This window comes from Pelodiscus sinensis, chromosome 9 (assembly GCF_052426305.1).
Source record: "Pelodiscus sinensis isolate ZL-2025 chromosome 9, ASM5242630v1, whole genome shotgun sequence".
NCBI lineage: Eukaryota > Metazoa > Chordata > Testudines > Trionychidae > Pelodiscus > Pelodiscus sinensis.
In genome coordinates this window covers 4,040,884-4,059,280 of record NC_143060.1, presented here as the reverse complement: position 1 = coordinate 4,059,280, position 18,397 = coordinate 4,040,884, and the positions used below count along the sequence as shown (strand labels likewise).

The window sequence follows — 18,397 nt, the reverse complement described above, 5'->3', positions numbered from 1 at the left end:
GTGTGAGGAGCCGGGGGGGGAGGGGCAGGAGCGGGGGGGCCGCTGTGTGAGGAGCCGGGGGGGAGGGGCAGGAGCGGGGGGGCCGCTGTGTGAGGAGCCGGGGGGGGGGGCAGGGGCAGGAGCGGGGGGGGGGGCCGCTGTGTGAGGAGCGGGGGGAGGGGCAGGAGCGGGGGGGCCGCTGTGTGAGGAGGGGGGCAGAGCTGAGGGACGGAGTGCGAGGAGCAGGCCGGGGGGGGGGCCGGGGGGGGGACCCAGGGATTTGGCTGAGGGAGCAGCCAGGGTGATTGGGGTTTGAGGGGGGAAGCGGGGGGGGGGGGGAGGGACAGGAGCGGGGGGGCCTGTGAGGGGAGGGTTACCGGATAGCTCATTTCTCTTTCACTTCATAAAGTATAAACATTTCGAAAGGGGCTGATGTGGAACAAGCAGATTGTCTTCCGAGATACTTGAAAAGATACTGCTTAGGCAGGATAAAAGCTAATCATTGGGTAACGAGCAGCTCTTGCTTGTGGGAGAGCCAGTATCTGTAGCAGCCTCCTTGCTTGAGAAAAGCAGATATGCAGTAACTCACAACAAAGATTTTGTTTACGTTGAAAGTTTTCAGCAGCCTCCTGGACTTGATGGTTTACAGTCTGGAGGCAAAGTTTGCATTTTATGTTTTTCTCTCCATCACTGTTTTGGGATCCTTTTGTGCTATTGGAAGCCTGTTGAAAGTAATGTTAGGAACATTGTGGTGTCATGAAATAGACAAGTGGCCTTTTGAGCATGGCCTGGATGTTTGCAATGTGAATTTAAAAAATGTATAGGAGGGAAGTGTAACCTCTTGAGAAAACATAAAACAGTTTTGCCATTAAATTTTCCAGTTTAACAGTGCTGTTCTCATGTTTCTTATACTAGTCAAGTGAGAAACATTGATTTCTGTGCATATACCCTGTCCTCAGAGCTAAACCCCCTGAGGCTCAGATGTGAGACAAACTCAGAATAAGATATAATTGCAGGTAAAGTCATCTGTGTCAAAGCCAAGACTCAGCATTTTGGTTACTCAACATTAGAAAATATTAAGTGTCTGCTGGTTAGTGAATTTGGGTGTGAAATTAGTTATGTGCTGCAGAGGTGTGTTTTTTAAAGTTATGACTTAAAAATGAATCCTGTTGCATAATAAGCCATATGAATTGAATCTTGATTTTATATTTTTGGAGATTTCATATATTTCTGGTAGCTTTTCTATGGTCATTTTAATCAACTTTGTGCTTTTTTTTTTTTTTTAAAGAAAAATCTACCAACATTACATGCTTTGCTTTATAAACTACTATACCAGCAGGAAATGGGTGTGTATAGCAGTTCCTAAAGGACTACCAGGTGATATCCTATTACATTTAGTAATTGCATTGTAAATACATTTACTTTTTAAAAGTAAAACTGTAAGTGGAAAATAGATCCCCCTTTTTTTCATCAGTTACAAGATAGCAATTTTAGTTTCCTTTGGTTAGTCATTCTTCCAAATGTAGAAAATATTTAACTTGGAACCATAAACCATCTAAATTTTTGTAATCCAGTTTACATTTGGACAAGCCCCTGAATGGGTTGATGTTCTTAAATCAGTTTTTAAAATGGCTTATACTTCTCTTAAATATGTAAGGAAGCTAAAACCAAGTTGATGATAACTGCTATGAGAATGTCCACACATGCAACAGTCTAAATCTGTTTTTAAATTACCATTATTTACATCAAGTTTGTGTGTAGGCAAGTTCTAATTATCGAATAGTGATAAGAGTAATCTGAAAAATTCCTCACTTTTTTTTTTAAATGAACATGGCAGTCTAGGTCCCTCTCACCAGTAATGTTCCAGTTAACAGAATTATGCTAGGAGTACTAAGTGTTCTAAAGACTAGCTGAAGTTGGGAATGAGAGCAAAAAGATGTGAGGAAACAATGCGAAAGATTTGTGATGAGACATGAAAGAGAATTGAAGAGAAAAGCTGTGTTAGAGTTGCACTTTCTCTTAAAAATGCTAGTTGATTATGAAGTCAGAATCTGTCTGCTTCAGGTGTTGAAAGAGAGAAAATATTACCAAATGAAAGAATAAAGCTTACATTCCTGTAAAAGGTTGTGTATGATGTTGTGTATTGATTAATTTGGTAATCATGTAACTACACAAAATCTTATCGGTTTACTGAATAATCATGTGTCTCCAGGGGTGGGGCCAGCAGCCAGTGTGCTCCTGGCTCCACTTTCCACCCTGCCCCTTGCCACCCTGCACTGCTGTCTCTGTATCAGAGGCAGCAACACATGGCAGCACCAGTCTCTGTCCATGGGGGGCCTGAGCTCCCCATGGACAGGGGCTACACTGGCATCTCACCTGTCTTCTCCTCCCACCTCTGTGGGAGGCAGCAAGGGAGAGCAGACAACTCTGCAGAGCTAGCTTTAAAAGCTGGCTCCTTGCTCCTGCCTGCCCCCCTCACCCTCCATGTTGCTGCCTCTGTATCAGATACAGAGGCAGCGAGTTGGGGGAGGAGTGCGTGTAGTTGTTAGGATTATTGAGACAAGGTTTACTGGTTAATCATTTAACCGACTATACACTAACATCCCTAATGCTGTTCTGGCCTGGTGACCTGGTATTCCAAAAACCCCGGGGCCTGAACTGAAAGAAAAACAAGTATAGTTCAATAATTACTTCAAGAGGAGTACAAAGGGAAGGAACAGCACTTGCTCCAGAGCATGTTCTCTTCTCTGCCTCCAGATATATAGTGGGAACAAATGGATGTTTTCAAATAAATCCTATTTTCTTGTGGATGTCTTTAGTGATACATGAGGAGGAGCAATACAAATATGATTTATAGTGGAACTAGCCTATAATGAAACAAAATGAAAGTATACAGTCTTTCCATTTCAAGTTGAGAGAGGCTTAAATTTGAGAGCAATTCTAGTGTAAGGTCAATTTGTTTTATAAATAAAATGTTTATATGTGATATTTTTGTGCTTCAGAATTCCTTCCTGTACTAGGAAATTGAGCTATTGTGGAGAATAATCATTAGCCAAGGTTCTAAAACAGTATTAAAATGTTTCAACATCATTCTGGACAAATATCAAGTTTACATTAAACGGCATTTAAATACTTTTTTCCTACTTTACGGAAATGTTTCAGCAGTTTAGAACCAGTATTAAAAGAATGCTGAAAGCCATTATTACCAGCTGATCAGTTTCCCAATTAAACCTTTTAGATTTCATCTAAATGTCTCTTATATGTGATGTTTTTGAGTAAGTATGGAGGCATCTGAAAAATGAATGCAAGAGGTGATAAAGGGCTATAGTTTTGTGTACAATGTTGACTTTTTTAAAAAGGGAAGATAATTTCAATGTGAGAATACAAAGGAGCTTGGTGAATTTGAAACTTGTTACTTTTAAGTATGTATGATGGGTAAAGTAAATCTAGTGACTCCCATTCATTACTTGAAAATGGCCTGTTCTAAGAGAGTTTTCACATTGAACCTCTTCAGTTGTGGTACAGTCAACTCTACTATTTCTCTCTACTGTTTCTCTCAGCCTTCTTGGGGACATCTGGATTTTTTTAACTAGAGCCCTGTATGGATACAGAAGTGGTGTCCACATCTGCAAAATTCATCTGTGGATAGCCATATGCATGTCTGCAGATATGAATACCCATTAATATAAAGTGGATATCCACAAATTTGCAGGATTCTGGATACAGAATTTGTATTCATAGCTCATTTGTGCTCATTATGATGTGGATATCTGCATCCAGTGATGCAATACCCAGAAGTATAAAGCAATATATATATAGAGAGACCTGCCATCTCTTGCTATATTTCAAAGGCAGAAGCACTACAGGGAGCACAGACAGCGGGGGACTCAAGCAGTCCCTCGCTGGCCCCACTCTCCTGGCATTTGCTTTTGAAATGTACAAGAGCCCTCCCAGCTTCTTGTACATTTCAAAAGCAGGGGAGGCCAGAGTCCCAGTTTGCCCCAGACTCCCTGCAGCACTTCCGCTACATTTCAAAAGCAGGACTCACGGAGATGGTGGTGGGGGGAATTGGCTTTTAAGCTGGCTCCCCTCAGCACCGGATCCTGCTCCCATCCCTTGCTGCCTCTCTCTGATTGAGGCAGCAAGGAGCAGGGGAAGAGACTAGTCAACTATCCAGTGCTTTTTTTTGTTTAAAAAAAAAAAAGTGCCAGTACTCCAGGGGAAAAGTTGTTGAGCTCTGACTGGAGGTGCTGGTACTGCGTACCGGGCAGTACCATCACAAAAAAGCACTGCAACTATCCAATTAGCATTTGCTTATTGGACAGTCAAATAGTTGTCAACTTTTCGCTTACATCCCTAAGCTGATTAATAAAACAAGGCGTTTTAAAAGAACCTCCAAACATCCAGAACCACCACAAAACTGTTTCAACTATGGAAATCTGTGTTTTAAAAAATGCATCTTTTGTGGATTTGAGTACAAACTAGGGATGTAAGAATGTAACCATTTCAAATAATTAACTGATAAGCATGAGCTTATTAGTTATCATAACACGTCAGCTCCTGGCCCCTGGCCCAGCAGATGGGAGCTGGGTGCCGTCTCACTGTAGGCTCTGCAGTATAAGCTTTATACTGAGTGGGACCAGCAGCCCAGGAGCCAACTCTTGGATTGCACTGGCTGCCAGATCTACTCCCGAGGAGCTGTGCAATATAAGCATTATACAGGCAGTCCCCGGGTTACGTACAAGATAGGGACTGTAGGTTTGTTCTTAAGTTGAATTTGTATGTAAGTTGGACCTGGTACATATTGTAGGGGAAACACTAGCCAAACATTTCTCCAGAGCTCAGTTTTATTCTCCCACACCTCACTTCCCTCAGTCCTTTATTCTCAAGCTGAGGTGTCTGCTGAGAAAAGCCGCTCCGCGTCTCCCTGGTCTGCTGGGGGGCGGAGGGAGCGCTAGCTTCGCGTCTCCCTGGTCTTCTGGGGGGAAGCAGCTAGCGCGGAGTTGCCTCACCCCGTTTGTAAGTAGGGATCCGATGTAAGTCGGATCCATGTAACCCGGGGACTGCCTGTACTTTTACAGAGTTACCTAATTAACTGCTTTTTAATGTCCCTAGTACAAACACATGTTGTATGTTTTTGAAAAATATCTTGAATTTAAAACCAAAATCCAGCAAACTATTAAGTAGCATGGAGTAATAACATCTAGATCTTCAGGGAGCTTGGTATATCTTCCTCTGGAACTGAACAAAGAACTTTGTAGTATTACTTTTGGCGGTACAGGCTATATTAGAGTCTTTGCAAGCTATAATTGTTGGAAGAGTTTTTTCCATAAGCAGCTTCAAAACTTTAATGTGTTGAAAAGTTTTAGAGAGTGAGACTCCAAAACCATATATGTGGGTAGCTTATTTTTTCCTGAAGTGCCTGTATATTGCTAGTTGGGAAGCATTCTAGTCTATTTGCTACATGATTAATGCTTTTTAAAATAATTGGTTTACTACTTTGCACCAGAAATTAATTTCTAAAGTTAAATTCACACACTGATTTTAAAAACTTGAGTTTTTAAAATGTTGAGTTTTCTGGCTTCTAGGTGTCACCACCTTGAAAATTGTTGCATGTACTGATATTGTATGTGCTGGTAGGACATGCATCTGTTGTTTTGATAGTTAATTTGTGAGGTTTAGTCATATGGTCAAATGTGTCGGGGCAGGAGGAGGAAGGAAAGTAGTATTAGCAGTTTTACATTATGGTCTTTGTGGCACAATACCACAGGCCTTGTGAGTAGTGCTAGCGTAAAGATCTTTCCAGGACATCTGCATCCGCTGTCCTGTGTTGTAAGAAACACTGTCTCCTGAAAAAGCTTATGGTAGAGTTCAGCATTGGGAAGCAAGGTTATTTGGCAAATACTAAAGCAATATCAGCAGCAGTAGCTCATCAGGGAAGATGGATTGAAAGTGTGGATAGATGATTAGACTAATTTAAACTGAAGCTAAAATGTATCATTTTGGTCTGACCTGTGTTTCATGTGGTTTGAAATACAGACATCTGCAAATAAGCTAATTAAAGTTTCATGAGATTTGGCTTGTTTCTTCTCAAACGCCGCCTACATGTTGCTTCAATATCTACTGGCTGTACTAGTCATCTCTTGTAGTAAGACCTGTAATATATACAAAACTGAGTTAATTTTGTCATTCCATTATTTTATTTAAAAATAAAAGTTGCGTGTGTGTATGTGTCCAAGTATGATTGATTTGTACACCAGCTCTTTAGCTCATATAGAGCAGCATGAAAGGGGGAAGGAGTGCTGCAAGCAGGAGGAGGTGCTTGGCCTTCTGATTTTTCTGTTGAGACTGGAAAATACTGGTAGCAAACTTTTTTTGCCTAAAGATTAGTCAGATTCTAGGTTAAATTCAGTATCTTGCTTAAAAAAACAAAACCACCAAGTCCTTTAGCTGCTCTTACCAGAGAAGAGGAAACATTCTTGTGAATACATATGGAGTTAATTCCTGATAAGAAATTAAAATAAGTATGTATATGGAATTTTTTCTTCTGAAAAGTATATTTTAAAAAGCTTAAAAATAGACTTGATTCAACAACTTACCTATGTTGTCTTGCAAAGCCAGCCATTTTAAGAGATTGGGATGGAGTTCATTTCTTTGTGCATCAGTCAAACTGTTCATAAATGAAATCTCATACGTGAGCTAGTATTAAGGGGAGATTTTAAGTTTCCTGTTATATTTTGGAAGACCGTTACAGCAATACATATGCTTACCGGTTTACCATTCACATTCCTCCTTTGCTTAATTTCTTTTCACAAAAAATAACACATTACTGGATGACTAGCAAAGTTACTGTAGTGTAGAAAAATAAAGGAGACCTAGAGGCAGATCAAGATAAAGAACATGTCAGATCTTCTGACAAATTGGAATGAATTCAGATCAGCAGGGCCTGCTGCTGTTAACCCCAAGGTGTTGAAGTTTAGATGCCATAGACAAAAATACTTAAATGCTCAGATGATAGGTAGGGATGTTAGTGAGTAGTCAACTACCCCATAAACATAAGCTTATTGGGTAGTCAAGTGGAGTATCGACTACTTGCTTCTCCTCTTCCACCCCCACTCCCTTCCCCCCCGGCCTTGCTGCTTCTATAAGAGGCAGCAAGGGGGGGTGGGAACAGGAGCTGGTGCTGGGGGAAGCCAGCTTAAAAGCTGGTTCCGCTCAGTATCGTCTCCCTGGTGCGGCCTGCTCTCCCTCTCCCCCTGGCTGCCTCTAATAGAGGCAGTCGGGGGGGATATAGAGAAGGTTGCTGTGAAGCAGTTGTCTACGGGGGTCCCAATGGGAAGCTGCTCTCCCCTGGCCCTCCCTCTCCCCACGGACAGGGGTTGCTGCTGCCAAGCAGCCCCAGTTCGCAATGACCGAGGCTGGCCACGGGCACGGGCTGCTGGACTCACTGCGAGCCAGGACTGAGCAATCTTGACTCACTCTGATCCAGGACGCTGCACTAGGGATGTTAAATATCAGTTAATTGAATACTTGGTTAACTTCATGTATTCTTATTGGTCACTTGACTATTCTATAGTGCCCGGGGATGGGGGCCAGTTGGCTCTGGCCCAACTCCTGAGAAGCCCCCTGCCACTCCATGCTACTGCCTATGATACAGTATGGGGGGCCAGGTTGGAACTGGTCCATGATGGGAGCTAGTTTAAAAACCAGCTCCCCTCGTGGACTGGCTGCCTTTCACCCTGTGCTGTTGCCTCTGATACAGAGGCAGTAGTGCAGGGTAGCAACTGCTCCTATTTGGGAGAGGTCTGAGCTCCTGGACCTGGCGCAAGCTGGGACTGAGCTGGGTTTCCTAGCTCCTAATACACTTTACATGCAGAGCCACAGCAGGGGTAGGTAGCTTTTGCTTATTGGTTAATCGGTTAATCAACTGCACTATTACATTTCTACGCTGTGCCTCTGCATTTTAAATGTAGTAAGAGCTGCTGGGCTCTTACTACATTTAAAATTCAGAGCTGCAGCGCAGGTGGCTCTTGGAGCCAGCATGAACCAGGACTGCTCAGTCCCGGCTCGAGCCAGCTCCAGGAGCTACCCTGTAGCCAGACAGACTAACCCCCATATCATCCATCTTATTTGCCTTCCTGAAGCATACAGGACAGAGAAGGAGCAATTAAATCAGCATAGTCTACGCTGGCTCATCTGATCCTGAGAAGCTGAAACATAGATATGAGGAGAGATCAGGATATGCGAGGCTGGCACCTATGTTGATTCGAACACACACACAGTCCCTGGAAGAGGAATTTCCCACTGAGAAAAGAATCCCCAGTAATTCCAATTTAGTTATCTCTCTTACAAGTGTAAATTAAGTTCACAACTCCCTTGTAAGAACTGGTCTCACAAAAGACAGACCAGCCCCATTTGGCATGACAGATAAGAAAGAGAAATACATGACCCCATGAGTATAAAAGATGGGCCCAGCACACACTCACTTTGAGTGTCATTCTACCCTCTACCTGCTGGTCGGGTTAGGTGTTTGACCTCCCGAGGTTCTATGGGGACGCCCACCTCGTATTTTCGTCTTTCCTAGGAATTGAGGGACCGGCCCTGGCCTGACATGCTGGAGTCGAGAGGCACAGAAAGGGGTAAAAATTGTACCTGGATGTGGTCCTCTGTCTTAAGTGTACACATAGAAAGAGTAAGCTGTTATTTGGTACCATTATTTCTATTTTTCTATCTTTATCTTCTTTGTAACCATTTTTAAGATCTATATTTTGCTAGCAGTATCTATATTTTGCTAGTAGTTAAGAAATAGAGCAATAGCCATTGTAACCATATGATTTATAAGCTTCTTTAATAAACCTGTAACTGTTTAAGTTTTAACCTGACTCCTTCAGTTGCTGTAACAGAACCAAGCACAATTTAGAAGAACTTCAGCCGGTCTTAAGGGACAGATATAGGGAGCCCTGACCGTCGGCTGACATACCCCCACTGCAGCTCTGCCCAGCGGCCCTTATTGACTAGTCGTGTACTCGATACTATTTGTATCAAGTACATGATTAGTCAAATAACCGCAATTTAACATATTTAATGATAGGACAGGTCCTGGAAGACTGCAAAATGGTAACATAGTACCCATATTTTAAAAGGAGGGGCTGGGGAACTATGTCAGTTAGCTTGGCCTCAAAACCCGTGAAGGTTCTAGAATGATGGAGAAAACATTCATTTCATGATTACTTGGAGGATGGAGGGGTAATTACTAGCAGCCAACTAGCTAATAATAATGCCAAATCAGTTTGCTATCCAGTGACAGGATAACTCATTTGGTGGTTTGAAGGAATGTGGTAGACACAGTATATCTGGACCTTAGGCATTCTTTTGACACTGTCACACACAATAGACTCCTAAGTAAGGTGGAAAATGTGTACTTTAAAGAACTGCCATTAAGTGGTTACGTAATAAGTTAAACAACCATAAATAACGTGTAACTATTAGTAGAATGATGTCAGGTTGGGAGGAGATTTTGAGTGGGATTCCACAGGGATTTGTTCTGGTGGTGGTCAGTATTTTTATTGGAATAGGAGAGCATATAGATCCAATCTGCAGATAGCACAAAGCTGGGAGTTTGCAAACACTTTGGAAAACAGCTAAAATTCAAAGCAATTTTGATAAATTGGAGAACTGGGCTATATACAAGAAAATAAATTTCAGTAAAGACAAATGTGAGGTGCTTTACTTGGGGGGGAGGGAAAGCCAAATGCACAGCTACAGAAGGGGGAATAACTGACTTGGCAGCAACACTGGCAAAAAGTGTCTGGAATTTGTGGTGGACTATAACCTCAACATGAGTCAGTGTGCTGTTGCGGAGGGGGTGGGAAAGCAAATGCAATTTTAGGTTGCATTAACAGAGGAATAGTATGCAAGTGACATGAAAGTGATGTGAGGCAGTAGTTCCTTGCTGCTTAGTATTTTAGGCCTCACCTGGACTACTGTCCAAATTTGGTGGTCACTCTATAGAAAGAAAGTAGAGAAACTGGAAAGGCTCCAGAGGTGAGGGACAGGTGATACGAAAGATGGAATGTCAGCCATATGAGCAAAGGCTGAAGGAACTGTGTATGCTTAGTTTGGAAAAGAGAGATGATAGTTGTCTTCAGATACCTGAAAGGCTGCCATTTAAAAAAAGTGAGCAAAAGTTGGTCTCTTGCCACAGAGGGCAAGAGAAGAGGCAATGAGTTCAGCACAACAGATTTAGATTGTTTCAAGGAAAAACTTTCTGACTGTAACAGTGGGACAATGGAACTGATAACCTAATGAAGACAATTTCAAATTGAGTTTGAAAATGTGGCAGTCACAAAAGGAAATTTCTTGTGAAGTACATACTTTCCATAGGCAGCCATGGAACTCCGCAAGGCCATTTTTAGTCACTCTTCAAAATCGAATGGCACTTTGAAAATTAAGGGTACGTCTATATTGCTGCGCTATTTTGGGATACTTTTGGTATCCCAAAATAGCTATTCCGCATCTTGACGGTGCACCCGTTATTTCGAAATATCTTTCAAAATAACAGGCACACTATTCTAATATCCTTGTAAACCTTATTCCACAAGGATTAAGGGGCATTTCAGAATAGCAGTTTAATTCAAAATCAAAATAAGTTATTTTGAAATACATTCAAAATAGGCTACACAATTTGCGTAGCTCAAATTGCACGTCTTATTTTGAGCTAAGGGTGCAGTGTAGACACACCCTATGTGCTTAGGCTTTTTGAAAATACTTTAATCTATATTGAATAGTAATAGAGAGGTAACCATGTTAGTCTGATCTTGCTAAAACAAAAGGAAAAACTATGTAGCACTTTAAAGACTAACAAGATGGTTTAGTAGGTGATGAGCTTTTGTGGGCCAGACCCACTTCCTCAGATCATATTCCGGAAGAGAATTGGCATAACCATATATATGCACCAAAGGAATAAAATGAAAAAAGTGAACACATTATTAAACTGACAAATCAGATTTAGAACAGAAGGTGGGGCGAGGGAGGGAAGGAATAGCTGTTTATAAATCAATGAATGTCTAATCACTGTTGGCACATGAAATATGTGGACAAAGTTGGCAACTGAGTTTGTTGCAAGGGAATATTCCAGGGTTGGTATTAATGTGGTATGTCCTGTGGTTGTTGGTAAGAATCTTCCTGAGGTTAGGTGGTTGTCTATAGGCAAGTATAGGTCTGTCCCCCAGAGCCTCTCAGTGTAGTATCCTGTTCCAGTATAGGTTGTAGGTTATTGATAATGCATTGGAGGGATTTAAGTTGGGTGGTGTTCTATTGTTGGTTTTCTTGGGCCTATCTTGAAGTAGATGGTTTCTGGGTATTCATCTGGCTCTTTCAATTTATTTATTTTTTATTTTCCCCCGGTGAGTAATTGAGATTTACAAATGCTTGGTAGAGATCTTGAAATTTCTGGTCTCTGTCAGTGGAATTAGAGCAGATGCGGTTGTACCTAAGGGCTTGACTATAGACGATGGATCGTATGGTGTGTCCTGGATGAAAGCTGGAGGCATCTAGGTAAGTGTAGCAGTCAGTGGGTTTTCTGTAAAGAGTGGTATTTAATTTTCCATTACTGATTTACTCGGGTGACACCATCACTGGACCTAACCATGTCAGTTATAAGATCAAGAACACATATTTGTGTTCATCCAGAAATATAATTTATGCCATCATGTGCCAACAGTGTCCTTCTGCTATGTATATTGGACAGAATTCTCAGACACTTTGCCAAAGAATTAATGCCCACAAATCAGACATCTTCACAAGGAAAAACCTGTCAGTTTGCATTTCAACCTACCTGGACATAGTCTTAATGACCTACTCCATGCATCTTACTTCAGAGATTTTAAGACCAGATTAAATTTTCTTCCACAATTTGATCTGAGGAAGTGGGTCTGGCCCACGAAAACTCATCACCTATTAAACCATCTTGTTAGTCTTTAAAGTGCTACATAGTTTTTCCTTTTGTTTAATCTATGTTGTAGGAGATGATGATTTTGTGATGGTTAGTGGAATGTGTGTAACTTTTTTAGTCCAATTTCTGATGGAGAATTGTTAATATTGCTCATCTGATGATCGCTGGCACTAAATTACTTCCCTTGTTCACAGTGTTAAGGGAGAAATGAAGTGGAGTGTAGCTTGTAAGCTAAACATCTCTTTTTCAAAAGTGTTTTAGACTCCATGGATGAGCATCTGTGTGTGCTAAATTACATTCTGTAAGTTGAAGCTTGATAGACCTATTTTCAGTTTCCATGCAACTTCATAGATTATCTTTAATTTGGTACTCTGTTCATGAGGTGCTGTATTGACAACACCAAACACTGGAGTCCTTTATCCTTAAAACAGGTCTTGTGTATATGAAGTAACAGTACATATTTCTCCGGTACTACTACTCCAGTATCTCTTAACCATGTTCCATAGAAGCCATCTTGAGGGAGGAGGGGAATTCAGCTTCTGTAGTCCAGGTATTCTTTAATGTTTCTGAGATGGGCGAAAGTGGAACCAGTCAAGGTGTGTTTGTGATATGATCACCTCTCCACTGCGAGCTGGATTAAGAAGGCAACTCATTTCACATTGTGTCAAAACAACTGAATAATATTTGATCACTAGACAGAACTGGATTTGAACTGCAGACAGTAAGTTTGAAAAGATCCCTGCCTTGTTACTGATCTTGTGAGCCATCCACATTCTCAAAATTTAATAGTCTTTAAGGTAACATATTTTTAGTACAAAAATTGGCAGAGTCAGTTTCTAATGTTTTTAACTCTACATAATTCAAACTACTTGCTTTTTTTACTTTGTTCAGCTTTCATTTGACAACCCAAACTATTTTGCATTTGGTAAAGTGTAAACGCAGCATCTAAGTCTGCCTATGTCAGTAGTTGTGCAGTGATTAAGGCCTTAACCTCAGCCTTCAAACTTAAGGATCAAAACTCACTTTGTTTTGTTAACACAGGTACTACAGCAAGCCCTTGCTAATTATACAGTTCACCCATGTAAGATTTTGGAGATAGAAATAGTTTCATTGAGAGGATGGGTAAAATGGAGATCTTGGCAACTACATAAGGCTAAAACAAATGAATATTTCTGCTAAAATCAGCAGTGAAATACTTGTTGATAATTAAATTGTCTTTGTTAGGGTCACTACTACATTAGAAGTAATCTACCATTGTCTGAATACCAATATGGTGTACCTTCAAAGTGCTTTTTTTTGGATGCAGCTTATATGGATAAAGTGCTTTTAACCACAATAGACTAATCCACCACCTCTCCCAAGCAAGGGGAATTATACTGTGCTGTGTGCAGGGGAAGTGTATTCCTTCCCCATTCCCAGCCCAGTCAGGACTAGCTGATGAGCTGATTTTTCCCCTCCTATGACTCACCTGTGTTTCCATTTCTTTCCCCCTTTGCTCAGTGAAGATTCAGGATCCTTGGTGGTGAGGCTCTTATGCAAGGGTGCCCACCCCATGTGGTTCTGGAACACTCCCCTCCCCCTCCCGCATATCCAGACTCTCCTACTAGTTCCAAGCTCCTCTGCATCCAGACCTCCTCCCACCCCCTGAGCTAGGGATGTTAAATATAGGTTAATTAACTAATTGATTAGCTGATAGATTTTCAATTGACCAGATGGTTAGTCAATAAGTGGAGGAGCCCCAGGAGCTAATCCCGCTGTGGCTCTGCCTTTTAAGTTTGAGAACCTTTCAGCTCTTAATATATTTAAAAGGCGGGTGGGCTGGGCACAAGCCAGGCCTGAGGATTCCCAGCTGGTGCCAGGTCCCCCCTGCTGCTCTTTAGCCTTTTCCTGCTGCACTTCTGATTTTTAAATGTATTGAGAGCCAGCAGGCTCTTAATACGCTTAAAAAGCAGAGTTGCAGCATTTGGGACTGGACACAAGCCGAGAATCAGTTGATTCCCATCTCTTGCCTCCTTCCCTAACTCCCCTGCCCTCTGTGGAAATGGTGCCTGGAGGGAACCAGCCTTGAAGCCAGCTCCTGCTCTCCTTCCCCACCCCCCCGCTGCCTCTCATTAGTCAAGCAATTAGTCAAGGGACTAGTCATCTATCCAATAAGCTTTTGCTTATCGGATAGTTGACTAGTTGCTTACATCCCTACCCTGAGCCTTGCCCCTCTGCATCTGGACCTCTGCCACAAGTCACTAGATGGTGTGGCTGGAGGGGGCCAGGTACAGGGGATGGAGCTCATCAGAAGGAAGGGTCTGGATGCATGGGGGTGAAGCTTGACAGACAGAGTAGGGGTTTGGGTGTAAAGTATAGGGCTGGGGTGTGGGGTGCAGGACAGCTCTTGCAGCTTTCCTTTGCTCGGCCATCGGAAAGTCATTTTTCTGTGGAGAAGCAAAGAAATCTGTGCCGGACATTAATTCTGTGCATACAAAGTGACTTCAGGATTCCCCAAAGTTAGTAAACAGTCCTGCTAATGCATCCCAAAATATTTGCTTTATGCTGCAACAGTGTTACACTGTTCACTTCAGTTACTTTGGCTCATCAATATTTGAGGTGGTATGAGCTGTCTGATGCTGAGACCTAAATATATTTCTCAAACATAGTTTTTATAAACTTGCCATGGTATTAGCAATTGTAATTTGGTGATATTTCCTTCTTTCAACTCACCTTTATTTTTGCAAATTTTTTGCTCGGTGAAGATGCAGGGTCCTTGATTAGGTTCTTCTGTTAAGGAAGACGCATTTGCTCTGAATATGCAGATTTAAGTATTGGGAGTAGCAGAAATTATAGGGATATATGTGAATAACTGCTTAGAACTAATTTTGTATGTTATGAAGACTTGGATTTTGTAATGTAAATACATCTTTAAGTGACTCCAGCTCCTTCATCTGGTCTTTCTGTCCTTTCAGAAAGTGAGATTTCCTGTACCTGTGTTAATTGTATTGATGAGGAGGGCAAATGTAATTTGGCAGTTGTCTCTTTCTTTTGTAGCAGAATATTAAGCCATGGAAACGCTTTAGAGTACGTAGTTCTCAAACCTTCAAGTACTGATTTTGGGACATGGCCTTTAAAAACTGACAGATCCAAAACAAAGGATACAGCAACATTGTACAGGAAGGTTGATGTGATGTGAAGGAATTGTCATTAATGAGTAAAGCTTTCTGTAACCTTAGTTTTCTTATTCAGTATTCCTGTAATTTAAGTTAACTTGTCAAATAGCAACAGGTTTAGACCCAAATCAAAGCCTTATAAAAAGAGTGGCATGCCTTTAATAATCAGATAGTTCAGAGATGATGCTGTCTCTAGATACAAGTTAGCCATTGCTCATTCTTTAGTGCATGCTGAATTGCCCTAATTGGTGCCTTGGATGATGGCAAGTCAGCAGGTTGTGAAAATTCTGCAAGAACTTTCCTGCCATAGATATTTTAAGCTTTACAGCTGTAGCATCCGCTCTATTGGTTAAGCATGTGTAGATTTTTTTTTTTAAAGACCGAGTGGCTTGCATTGACAGAAGAATCAGAGTTCTGTTTAACTTCTGCTGTCTTGGTTTCAGTATACTTTAACAGCTTTCAAAGCATATAGCCAGACAAGATCTTTGCCTCAGAACTTGAAGTGTAAATAAATGGACAATATATATCTCACCAAGAGTCAGAGGACTGTTCTGTTTTTTTCTTTTTCTAGTTCCCTTTTAGTTCAGTGTGATTATTATTAGGGATGTCAGCATTTAACCCCTAAGCATCACCTTTACAGAGTGATGCTTACCAGTTACTAGTTAACTGGCAGCCCAAGTGGACCAGAGTAGCCTCCCAGGTGCTGCCTGTGAGGGAGGGAGACTGCTCCAGTAAGTTGCACTCCAGCCTGTTTGGAGCAACCCCTGCACAGCTCCTGTCCAGCTGGGATCAGTTCTTGTTCCTGTCAATAGGTGAAATGATTCCTATACAATTCACTTCTTCATAAATCTGCTCTTCTGGGTGAAGTGATGAATGGTGTTTACACACATCTCAGTTGCATAGAACTGGTCACCTTTCCTCTCATTTACCTCATATTGCTATTTCAGTGAAGTGGATAGAAACTTAGCCATTTCAGCAGGTCACTGCCATGTGAGCTTGGTTCCAATACTGAGTGCCAAGTAGGAAGAAAATTTTTTCTCTAAAGCAATTGATGCTAGTGATGCAAAACCCTATTTACTTGGTTAATGGATTAAGGGAGGGCTGGGTGGGGGCTGCTCTGGATGGCCAGAGCAATCCCTGTACATAGCGGGTCTGCATGTGCTGCAGGCAGAGGCTGCTTCAGCCTGTCCAGAGCAGCCCCTGCCTGTCCCCCCAGTCCCCTCCCCCAGAGCAGGTCCTGTGGAGCTGGAGCAGCCCCCAGTTGACAATGGTTAGGGAGCTGCTCCAGCCCCCTCTGGTAAAATCAGATTTCTCATTTGAAAATCAGATTTCTTCGGTGGCCAGGAGTGCCTCTGGGCAACTTCATTTGATCCGCCAGCTGCGACCCTTACTGAACAAGCATGACTTGGCCACAGTGATCCATGCTCTTGTTACATCCCGACTGGATTACTGTAATGCACTTCATGTGGGGCTGCCTCCTAAAGAGCCTTCGGAAACTTCAACTGGTCCAGAATGCGGCTGCTCGAGTTTTAACTAACACTAGTTATACTGAGCACATTATGCCAGTGCTTCAGCAGCTGCACTGGCTTCCGGCATGTTTCCGGGCACAATTTAAGGTCTTAGTTATGACCTATAAAGCCTTAAATGAGTTGGGTCCAGGGTATCTGAAGGACTGTCTTCTCCCATATGAACCTGCCCGGGGATTGAGGTCAGCTGGGGAGGATTTGCTTTGTGTTCCCCCACTTGTGGAGATAAGTTTAACATCTAGGTGGAACAGGGCATTCTCAGCTTTTGCTCCTAGGCTGTGGAATTCTCTTCCTTGGGATATTCACGTGGCGCCAATGCTAGCGTTGTTTTGGTGTTAGGCTAAAGCCACCCTTTTTATTTGTGCTTTTATTAGTGTTTGAGTTTGTATGTGTGTGTTCCTCCTTTATGTTTTTAGCTGGTTATGTCCCTCTGGCGTCTCATATTTTAAATTTTTATATACATTTATATTGATTTCTTTGTAAGCCGCCTTGAATATTTTAAATAGAAAGACGGGGTAAAATATTTAAATAAATAAATAAAATAAATTACAGTAAACTTCCGATAATCTGGCACCTTTAGGACCCGGGGGTGCCAGATCCCTCATAACCCCCCTTCCGATAGTCCGGCTCTGCCCCAGGCGTCCCTGATTCAGCCACTGCTGGTCAGTTTCAGCAATGGCTGAATGCGGGATGCCTGCAGCAGAGCAGCTGGAGTACTGCCAGGTTGGTCCGGTAACGCCGACCCTTGGTGCTGCGAGACCAACCGGGCAGCACCCTCCGCTGCTCTTGGGGATGCCTGGGACAGAGCAGCTGGGGTGCTGCCGGGTTGGTCCCGCAGCGCCACTTCTCGGTGCTACTGGACCAACCTGGCAGCACCCCAGCTGCTCGGCCCCAGGTGTTCCCAAGTCAGTTGTAGGAATGTGAAGGTGGGGCTGAGGAGGCTGGGCTGCCCCTGACCTAGCAGAGTGAGTGAGGGAGGGAAGTTCAGGCCAGAGCTGGGCCATGCCATCCTGGCTGCAGCAGTGTCAGGCTAGGGCCATGCCACCTGTGGCAGAGTTTGGGCTGGGGCCGGGCAGCTCTGTCTGTGGCATACTGGCGGAAGAGAATTCTGGTGATGGGTCAGTTCTGTACGTCTGCCTGACTCTGGTGTCTGGTGGACTAACAGGGAATAGCCTTTTGGCTGGACGGGAGCAGTTGAGAAATATCCGGGGGGCATAAAGAATGAGTCAGCATGTGGAGTGATTAGCCTTTTCGGTCCTGATATAGTATTGGTACATGGAGGCAAGGGAAATCAGTACTTGCCTGAATTTCAAATGTGTAATGTCAGCTGGATGACTGGGTTTTCATACTGCACTAAAGCCAGTTACTTGACACCCCAGCCTCCATAGTTATGCCCCATTCATAGCCATAAATATGGCTAATAGAGTGGATCAACACTACAGGTTGCTGGGGTGCTGGTGTATGAGGAAGATGTCTAATTATTAGAGTTTAGGAACTCCGTTACCTGTCTCAGAAGGGTAGCCATGTTAGTCTGCATCTGAAAAACAATGAGGAGTCCTGTGGCACCTTAATGACTAACAGATTTATTAGGGCATTACTCTTGTGTGTGTAAAACCCACTTCATCAGATGTTGGTCTCTAAGATGCTACTGGACTCGTTTCTGTTACCTGTAAGTGTGGTGGGATGACTAGATGGAAATCCACTTGCTGCTTTTTTATTTTTATAGGCACTGGCAATAAACTTACTGTCCTTCTGCCTTGTGTTCTACATTTTGGACATATGTT

At 42.6% G+C, this 18,397-nt stretch overlaps 1 protein-coding gene across 4 annotated transcripts in view; it reads left to right on the top strand.

Moving 5' to 3' along the window:
- Positions 1-18,397, top strand: part of GPBP1L1 (GC-rich promoter binding protein 1 like 1) — a 46,519-nt gene that overhangs the window by 847 nt on the left and 27,275 nt on the right. The window contains exon 1 of one of the 4 annotated variants that reach the window (XM_075935886.2): positions 8,564-8,671. The exons of the other annotated variants lie outside the window; for them this stretch is intronic. The gene's annotated coding sequence lies outside the window, so the exon portion shown is untranslated. Of the gene's footprint in view, positions 1-8,563; positions 8,672-18,397 lie in introns of those variants that run through there. 4 annotated transcript variants of the gene reach the window in all.